The sequence below is a fragment of the Arachis ipaensis genome, chromosome B04 (genome assembly GCF_000816755.2).
Source record: "Arachis ipaensis cultivar K30076 chromosome B04, Araip1.1, whole genome shotgun sequence".
Taxonomy (NCBI): Eukaryota; Viridiplantae; Streptophyta; class Magnoliopsida; order Fabales; family Fabaceae; genus Arachis; species Arachis ipaensis.
In genome coordinates this window covers 113,439,606-113,449,388 of record NC_029788.2, presented here as the reverse complement: position 1 = coordinate 113,449,388, position 9,783 = coordinate 113,439,606, and positions in this window count along the sequence as shown.

Sequence of the window (9,783 nt, the reverse complement as noted above, 5' to 3'; positions counted from 1 at the left end):
ACTCAAATTAAGCACAAAATATATCATAAAATATGGGTTTATCAACCTCCCCACACTTAAACAATAGCATGTCCTCATGCTAAATCCAAGGTAAAAAGTAAGGTTAAAGTGGTGGAATGCCATGCAATGCAATCTAACCTAAATGCAATCTACCTAGATGAGTGATGTATCATGCAATTCTAATTTTTATTCACTTGAATATAAAGCTTGCATGTAGTTAAATTAATTCACATTCTCAAGGAGTCATGTATATATATAGCCAAGCCTTAGATAGTGATAAAGTGCCTTTACAATTGAGATGGGAGAGAAAAACATTTTAAAAATTTGCAAGACAATTAACAATTTAAACAGAGATAAATGTTAATGAGCTATTGAACCCTCACTTGATTTTGTGTTTACTCTCTAATCACTCAGTGTTTATTGGGTTAATCACTCTATTCTTCTTTGTATTCCTTCTTTCTATAACTTTGTTCTTCATCTAACCAATCAACAATTATAGAATATAGACATACCAAAAATCATGAGGTCTTAAGTAAGGTTATAATGGGGCCAAGGTAAAGGTAAGGGTATAAGTATAAGGCTAAGTGAGCTAATAAGTGAATCCTTAATTAGACTAAGATCTCACCTAACATACATACTTTCTAAATCAAAGCTGCTTTACCTATTTTCCATATTTTCTCACTTTTGATGTTACATGCTCATGCCTTAATGTTTATTTTTATCCCATGTGCATTGCTTTATTTCATAATTGGGGAATTCTTTTTGTATCCCCTTTATTCATAACACTTTTTTTTTGTGCACATGGTAATTCAATTATAATTGATTTTACATGAGCATGCTTCCCAAAACTTTTTATTTGAGTTATTTTATTCTTTTCAACTTTTCTACCTTTTGTTTTTATTATCCATGTTCCCAATAGGTTTTCTCACATTTAAACTATACATAATTTTCTATCTTAAGCTAACCAAGGATTCAACTTGGGATTTTATTTTGTTTTTCTGCTTAAGGCTAGTAATGTGGCTAATAGAATAAAAGGGAATTTAAAGGCTCAAGGGGGCTAACAAGGGTGATGTAAAATGTAGGCTATTTTGGGATTAAGTGAGCTAAAATCAAATAATGTCCTCAATCACTCTCTTGGTATGTATCTATATTCTATAATCGGACATATAGATTAAAACAAAGTAAAGAACACCAGAATATAAAAGAAGGGTGGAACACACAGGAATAAAATTTATGGTTTGAATGTAACCATACAATTAAGCTCAAAACTCACAGGCTATGTGTTCTCTAGCTCAAAATTCATTTATCACTTATGTATGTCATGCAGGTTTAGTTAAAAATTCCCATTATTCTCAATGTAAAACTTATATTGAATGGCTTTAAAGTTCTAGTGTTTCTCCTTGATGAAGTGTTGTTAACTAACATGTAATGCTATATATACAATGTGTGGGTTGTTTTGATTCTGTTAAAGTCTCTAGTTTACTTCCTTTTTCTTTTCAATCTATTCTGAGTTATCTTATGCTAAAAAGGGTAAACTATACTAATCAATCCACAATTTCTATAACTAATAAGTTAGAATTGCAACTAAACTAAGTGGCTAAAATATGAACTAAGAATGCAAAATGTAGAAATAGAGTAAAAATACATGAAAGTAGCAATGTATAAGTACTCAGAAAATAAAAATAAAAATAAAGAGAAAAAAATACAGAAAAATATCCAAAATAAAAGAAAAAGAGTCTGTAGTGGTTCACCAAAATAATACGCCAGAGATGGCGACCTCCCCACACTTAAAATGTAGCATCGTCCCCGATGCTCACTCAAGCAGGGTGTGAAGGAGTGTCATCACTGGAAGGGTGGGTAGCTGGGGTCTCTGTGGTGGTAATCTAAGGGTCTAACTGCTATGGAGGAGATGCTGACTGAAGGGGGATCTCAGGGTCTACAGCCTGAATCTGGGGCGGAGCCTCCTGATGGTGTGCTGCCTGCTAGGTGCCTGCCTGCTCTGCCTCCTGCTGTGGGTGGGTCTTTGCCTCGGGCGCATCCGCCTCCTCCTCAGATGCCTTGGATGGTGTGTCAGGCTCGGAGAGGATGTCGCCAGATCGTATCATCAGCTTCAGGTGCTCATAGCGTCACTTGTTGCGACGCTCCATCTGGTCAAGCCGTCGAAACAGGCGGTGTACTAGGTGATAGATGGGCTCTGGGGCAAGTGGAGGTGCAGTGGTGGTGGCAGGTGTAGCTGTGGAGGAAGAGGGGCCGGCAGATGGTGTGGCAGTGTCACCAGGAGCAGTGAGGACTAGAGGTCTGTAGCCCAAGGCCAGAAAGTTCCTGCTGTGCGAGATAATCTTCTTGCATTCTACAGCAGGTGGCCTCTCATCAGCATCCTCCCAAGGCACGTCAGCTCGACGGCCTAGTTGTGTGATCAAATATGGAAAGGGAAGAGTGCCTCGGACATGGACCCTGGCCATGTAGGACCGGATAAAGCGTGGCAGGTACAGGTCCTTACCCTCCATCACACACCATAGGAGGGTGATCATAGCGGCATGTATATCGGTCTCGTGAGTACTCGGCATAATGAAGTTGCTAAGTATCTGATGCCACAGCCGAGCCTCATCATTCAAGTATGCTCGCTTGATTCCCTTGGGCATGGTGGTGTTCTGACCCATAATCCAAGGAACGGTCGGGTCAAGGGCTATCCGGGCCTTGACTGCATCCCAATCAAACTTTAGAAAGCGCATGTCTTTCTCAGCTTTCTGATAACCATCTGGCTGATCAGATTTAGGCAGAAGCTTCAGAACCTCTTCTATTGCCTCTTCAATAACCAGAATCTGCTTTCCTCTGAGGTTCACTACATCTAGGGAGGTCTTGAAGTAATTGCAGTAAAATTCTCTAACCCAAGATGCATTGACCTCAGTCAGGGGTCTCTCCAGGAAGAACTTTGTTTGATCTGGTCAGAGGTGTGTTGCTGGAGTTCGCCTGGGATCTTCAGAGTCCTCTCCAGGTATAGGTTCCTGGAGTTTGCAAACACCAGATACTTCAACTCACAGTATCGGTTTGCAAACTTCACTGGGTCATTAGCAGGGAGCAGCTGGTCGGCCTTTTCCTGCGGGGTGAAGTTTTTCTCCCGCCAGGAGGCATCATGCATGAGATCTATGATAGACATAGATGATTATCCTCTTTTACGTTTGCCAGTGGTAGCCTTTCCTTTTCCCTTTCTATGGGTATCTTACATCCTGAAAAACAAAAAACCAGGATATATAAAAAAAAATAGGAAAACAAATAGGCAAATAGTCAAAAGAAACACAAAGTGGCAAAGGAGGATTAGAATGAGGTAAATGAGTTAAGTAAATGTGCATTAAGGAGTGTATAGGAGTTAAAAGTCCGAAAAGAAGAAGGCACAATCCAAAATGTAATTGAATTCATGTTAAATAGAAAAATTATCATTATACCATGGTTAGAAGGTTAAAAGAAAGTGAAAAACCAGAAAAAAGATTTTAAAGGGTTAGTTTGGTTAGAATTAAAAAAAAGAGTTCAGGAAATTAGGATTAGTGAGTTAATGAAAACTGGGTTAAGGTAAGTGGCATAAGGATAAGTTTCTAAGTAACAAGCATTCATAATTAGAAGCGATAGGTAACTCATAACCAAACCAGGAAAACCGGTTGATGATGATTCAAATAGATATAGAAATAGCAAAAATTGGAATTAAAAATAAAAAATGCAATATATGAACCAGGAAGTCAAAGAGAATAAGAATATGTGTCCGGCATTCATGAATGGGTTTGGGTAAAGCAGAGAAAAGCAGATTTCAAAATGCCAAAACCAAAACATGAATGAAAACATTTTATAGAAATTTGGGCAGCATTCCGGCTAAAATTGGATTGTCCCGGAAAATAAACAGCAGTCAAATAGTTTATATGAATTAAAATTAAAGCTTGCAATTACATATAAGGAATATAAACATGAAAATTCAGTGTAAAGAGCAGCATGAAACAAGAAATCACAGCATATGAACATTACAAACATCACAGCAACAGCAGAATTGCAAATTGGATAAAACAAAAACATGAACAGTGCAAGTAAACAGGCCGAAATCCACTAACCACATCCTAGGCTATCTAACAACCTAAAATCCACTACAACATGCATATCTAACTAGCCTAAACATGAACATAAACAGAAAATAATGAAATAACGACTACGGATAGAAGGGGGGCATTGGATTGGAGGGGAGGAGAGGGAGGAGAGGGTTTCAGGGGGGGCGCGACTGGTAGGGTTCGCGTGGCTGGAGCTAAATGGGAGGGTGACACGATCGCGTGAACGACGCAATCGCATGGAATGGCTAAAAGAGTGAATGACGCGATCGCATGGGGCATGCGATCGCGTCGCTGGGATTTGTGTTAAATGCACGAATCCAGCGTCATTTTAGCGCAACTCTCTGTCTCCTTTGGGGTGTTCGTGCAATCCATGCGACGCGGTCGCGTCGCTCACGCGGTCGCATGGGGTTGGCATTGTGCAAGTGACGCGATCGCGTGGGTGACGCGATCGCGTGGGTGACGCGATCGCGTGGGTGACGCGATCGCGTGGGTCATTTGTGCGAAACGCAGAATGGCCGCACAATTCCAGCCTAACTCTCTGGACGTTGGATCTTTACGCCGATTTCCATATCACGCGGCCGCATGGATGACGCGGTCGTGTGGGTGGTGTTTTTCGCAGTATGACGCGATCGCATGAGTGATGCGGTCGCGTCGCGCACCCCTTTTTTTTATGCAGTATGCAGAATGCAATGATTAATATGAATGCGATGCAAAGTTCCAGGTTCAATATTATAAAATAAAATAAAACTTGAAAACAAGCAAAACGAAATAAAAATTGAAAAATGAACGATCATACCATGGTGAGTTGTCTCCCACCTAGCACTTTTAGTTAAAGTCCTTAAGTTGGACATTGAAGGGGCTTCCTGTTATGGCGGCTTATGTTTAAATTCATCCAAAAATCTCCACCAATACTTGGAATGCCAATAGCCTCCGGGGTCCCAAACTAGGCATGTAAAGCTCCTGAGCAGCTTCAAACAAATTTTTAGGCTCCCGGGATGACGAATGTCGGAATAGATTCCAGGATCCCAAACTTTGCTTTTAAATCCGCCTCCATCTTGATCTATACTTTTCTATCCGGGCGGTTTAGAAAGTAGATTCTCACCATGGTGACCAAACGTTTTCCGAGATCCATTCAATTGAACATGATACCAATCCGTGCACTTCAAGTTGAAGCGTGGAACCTTATTGAACATTGTGCACCAGCTCTGAGCACGAGCCATTTTCCTCTTACTCTTAAAGCCGTAGAGAGCTCTAAGCTGGCCATCTGTTTCAAGCAAACCGTATTCAAGTGAAAAAGTAAAGTTAAAGGTTAAGGATTGTACCCACTTGAAGCTTGTATTGGGTGGTAATGGCCTTGGGGAAGGTGTTTCCGGTGGTTCTGTAAGTTCTACTCCCTTGTGCTCTTCTGTGAATTCCTCCACTTCTTTGCAAGGTTCTTCAAATGCATCTGTGTCCTGGTCAAAGTCTTCAGTGTCTTCCTTATCACTCGAGTCATAGATTGGAGGTTGAGAGAAATCTACCTCTGCATCATCTTCGCATTCATTTGGGGAAGATTCTTCGATCTCAGAGAATTCACTTGCGGATGCAAGTTCATTACTAAGAGAGCTTGACTTGTGACTATCATCATCAAGGGAATTTGTGTCCTGGGTTATTCCGTCTAGTTCTTCATAAACGACTTGCCTTGGGGATTGTGTACTGTCCTCCTTAGCATCAACTGTAACGTCCTTGACGGAGTTCTCCTCAGCTCTGAATTCCCATGGAGGTTCAGCATCTCCTAGATCTTCAACCAACTATTCTTCTTGCGTAATGACAGCTTCTTCTACTTGTTCTAGTACGAATTCATTCTCTGTCTTGTCCACTCGAGTTTCTAGTAATTCCTTCATGCTACGCTCTTCGTCAGATTGTCCACATGGGGCTGTGGTTGGTCCTTGAATGTTCGAACGTCTAGAAGCTAATTGAATTACTGCTTGCTCCAGTTGTCGAATGGTTGCTTGAAGTTTATTTACTGTTTCCTTGAGGCGAACCTCTGATTCTCGGGGTGATGGATTTGGACATGAAACATAGGAAAGTGGTGGTGCTTGGGAGTGATTGGATTGGTACTGGGGCAAATAGGGATCATGTGGTGGCGAATGGTGAAGAGAAGCTTGTGAGTGTGGTGGTTCGAGGTTATGTTGAGAGGATGGTCTATAGGCACGGGGTGGGGCTTGTTGGTAGTTACAAGGTTGTCCACCATATCTATCAGCTGGGTATGCATTGTAGAATGGTCATTGTCCATGATATCTTGGAGGGTGTTGTTTCCTAAAGGGTTGATTAGATCCTCTTGGCTCCATCCATCCTTGATTGGTCTGACCTTGATGCATATTCCTGCTATAACTTCTATTTCCTTCAACAAAGTTAGAACCAAACTCAAAGCGAGAAGTGTGAGAGTTCATAGTAGCAGATAAAATTAAAAAGGAAAAACAGAAATAAATAAACAAGTAAAAGAAAAATATTTACAATAACCAATAATAAGGCAAACGTTAGCAGTTCCCCGGCAACGGCGCCATTTTGACGTAAGGATTTTTGCCAGTAAAGAATTTTATAAAAACAGTCGCGTTGTAGACATAGTCTCTAAACCAACTGAAATCCCTTCGTACAAACGTTTTGGTTGTCACAAGTAACAAACCCCTTTAAAATTGTTAACCGAAGTATTCAAATCTCGGGTCGTCTTCTCAAGGAACTGCAGGGAAGTATGTTCTTATTATTGGCTATAAAGGTTGTAAATTGGGGTTGAGAGTGAGGAATAAGTATGACAAATAATTTAAATGGCAATTAAAAATAAATAAATAACTGTAAAATAAACTTTTGGCAAGGTATGAGAATTTGGAAGTCCAGACTTAGTTATCCTTATCAAAAACAATGAAAGTTGAATCTTAATTCCACTTAGTTAACCTTTACTAAAGCAAAGGAAAGTCAAGGGACTAATTAGTTTGATTTTCGAATCCTATTTATTTCCTAAGAAAAGGTTGGATTATTGAAGTTCAGTTCAATTAGCAAAGATAACAGTTATCAATTTTGTTGAGATAAGATAACTCCTGAGTTACTGCTTTCTTAACCAAGACCAAAAGAGGAAAAAGTAAAATTGCTGGAATAAAAATGTCTTCAGATTAGAAGCAATGGTGACATAAATAAAAGAGAGCAGTAATAAACTGAAATACCTCAATTAACATTAATTCAAATAATCTGGAACATAGAAGAATTCATAAAAGTGAAAGGGAAGCTTAAAATAAAGGAACATTAAACCTGGGATTGAGAGTCACTCCTAAAACTAAGAGAAGTCCTAAATCCTAAGAGAGAGAGGAGAGAACCTCTCTCAAAACTAGATCTAAATCATGGAAAGTAACTAAATTGGCGAGCTCCCTTTGAATGGATGCATTTCCACACTTTATAACCTCTGGTCTATGCCTTCTAAACTTGGATTTGGGCCAAAAAGGGCTTCAGAAATCGCTGGGAGCGTTTTCTGCAATTTCTGGTGCGTGGCCTCTGCCACGCGTCCGCGTGGGTCACGCGGTCGCGTCATTCGGAGCTTTTCTTGTCACGCGGTCGCGTCAGTCATGCGACCGCGTTATATGTGTTTTGCTTAAGGTGCGCGGTCGCGTCAGTCATGCGGCCGCGTCGCTGTTGATTCGCGCTTGGCATACGTCCGCGTCGCCCATGCGATCGCGTGGATGCCAGTTTCTTTAGAAACTCCTTTGTGCTTTCCTTCCATTTTTGTATGTTTCTTTTTCCATCCTTTAAGTCATTCCTGCCTTAGAAGATCTGAAACTACTCAACACACTAATCACGGCATCGAATGGAAATAAAGGTAATTAAAATAATTAATTTTAAAGCATAGGAAACATGTTTTTCACATACATCACATAATAAGGGAGGAAAAGTAAAACCATGCAATTAATATGAATAAGTGGGTGAAGGATTGAATAAATCACTCAAATTAAGCACAAAATATATCATAAAATATGGGTTTATCAGCCCCCAATCAGCATCATCAGGTAGTATCGGACACACTGCTAGAGAGTCTCTGGGGCTGCCCCTTCAGAAATATGTGCCACTCGGTCCCTAAGCAACGCCATCCTGACCGCAAATACCTGCTTCCCTCCCTCCTGCGGTGGTGTGGCTGGCGCCCAATAAATCCTCAACCCACTCCCATGTCGGGTGCTGGTGCCACCGCTGGAAGTCGTTGGTACAATCCCTAACGGGCTCTCCGGCAGTGCATAGTCTAGTGTGGTAGGCAACATCCTCAAGCGTAATGCTGGCTTCACCCCACAGAAGGTGGAACGTATGGGTCTCCGGCCTCCACCGCTAGACAAATGCAAAGATCAAGCAACCGTGAAATATAAAATCCCTCAACTCTACTGCATGTCCAAATCCAGCCTCCTTTATATAGGGAAGCAGGATGGGTGGCGGCGGAAGACCTAGTGTCACACGGTGTGGCAAAAATAACACACACACACACACACACACAGATATATATATATATAGTCACTAAAGACTAACACCCTAAACGTATTAGAAGATAATTATATAAATCTACAAATATTAAACCTATTAAACACTAACCTCAAAGTCTAACGCTCCAACTACGTGCCAAGTGTCATTCAGTCTATTAATGTCTCCCACGTGGACATATCCTTAGGGAGTCATAGCTCGTGAAGAAACTCACTTTCACACGTGTGGAAGCTAAAAAATTTGAAAAAACTCCCTCTAATCCATGCACTTCTTGGATGTTGTGGTTTATATACGCCCTGGCGCGTATCTCGGATGCACTGCCCCAAATCAGTATACATGCGCGTATCTCGGATGTACTGAGTTAAAGCAGATTACACGCATATCTCGGATACAGTGTATCCAATATACGATCTTGTTCATATCACGGGTGCATTGGAGATATGACTGGTACGCCCCGTATCACAGAACGAGGTCAGTGCATCCGAGATATGTTCATTTTTTTATTTTTTTCACTATATCCGAGATATGACTAAAAACGTATTTTGATAAATACTTGCACGTTTATTTAAATCAGTAAATATTATATTTATTTAATTTAAATAAAAAAATTTTTTTTTAGAGTTGACATCATGAGAATTTACTATGTAGGGCTAAGATTTAGTTGAGGCTTAAGAGTTAAGGCTGTTGTTGGTCGTTCAAATGATTGCTAATATTTTATTTTATTTTACTTTTTCTAATTCTTGTTTGGTTCCATCTTTTACTGTTCTTTTAGTGTCATGTGCCGCCACATTGGTACTTGGTAGTCCAGATATATTTGCGGAACCGAGCACACAAAAAAAATTTAAAATTGTGATATTTTATGGTAGATAGGACTTTCTTATATTTAAGACCATAAGGTTATTTTACAGGATTAAAAAAGTGATGATATTTTTAATTTTATAGAAGAAATATTAGATTAATTTAATTAAATTATTTATTAAAATAATTTAATTATATAGCATCACACACATACATACACATATATACATATAATTCAAATGGCATAGACTCTCCATACTCAATTAAAAAGTTGCGGGTTTGAGTTACATATCTTTCCAAATATGTATACATATAATAAGTTCACATTCACATGAAAGTTTTTCTGTAATAAACCAATTAATTCCGCAATTTATTTGATATATACATCAATTGTATAATAAATAAATAA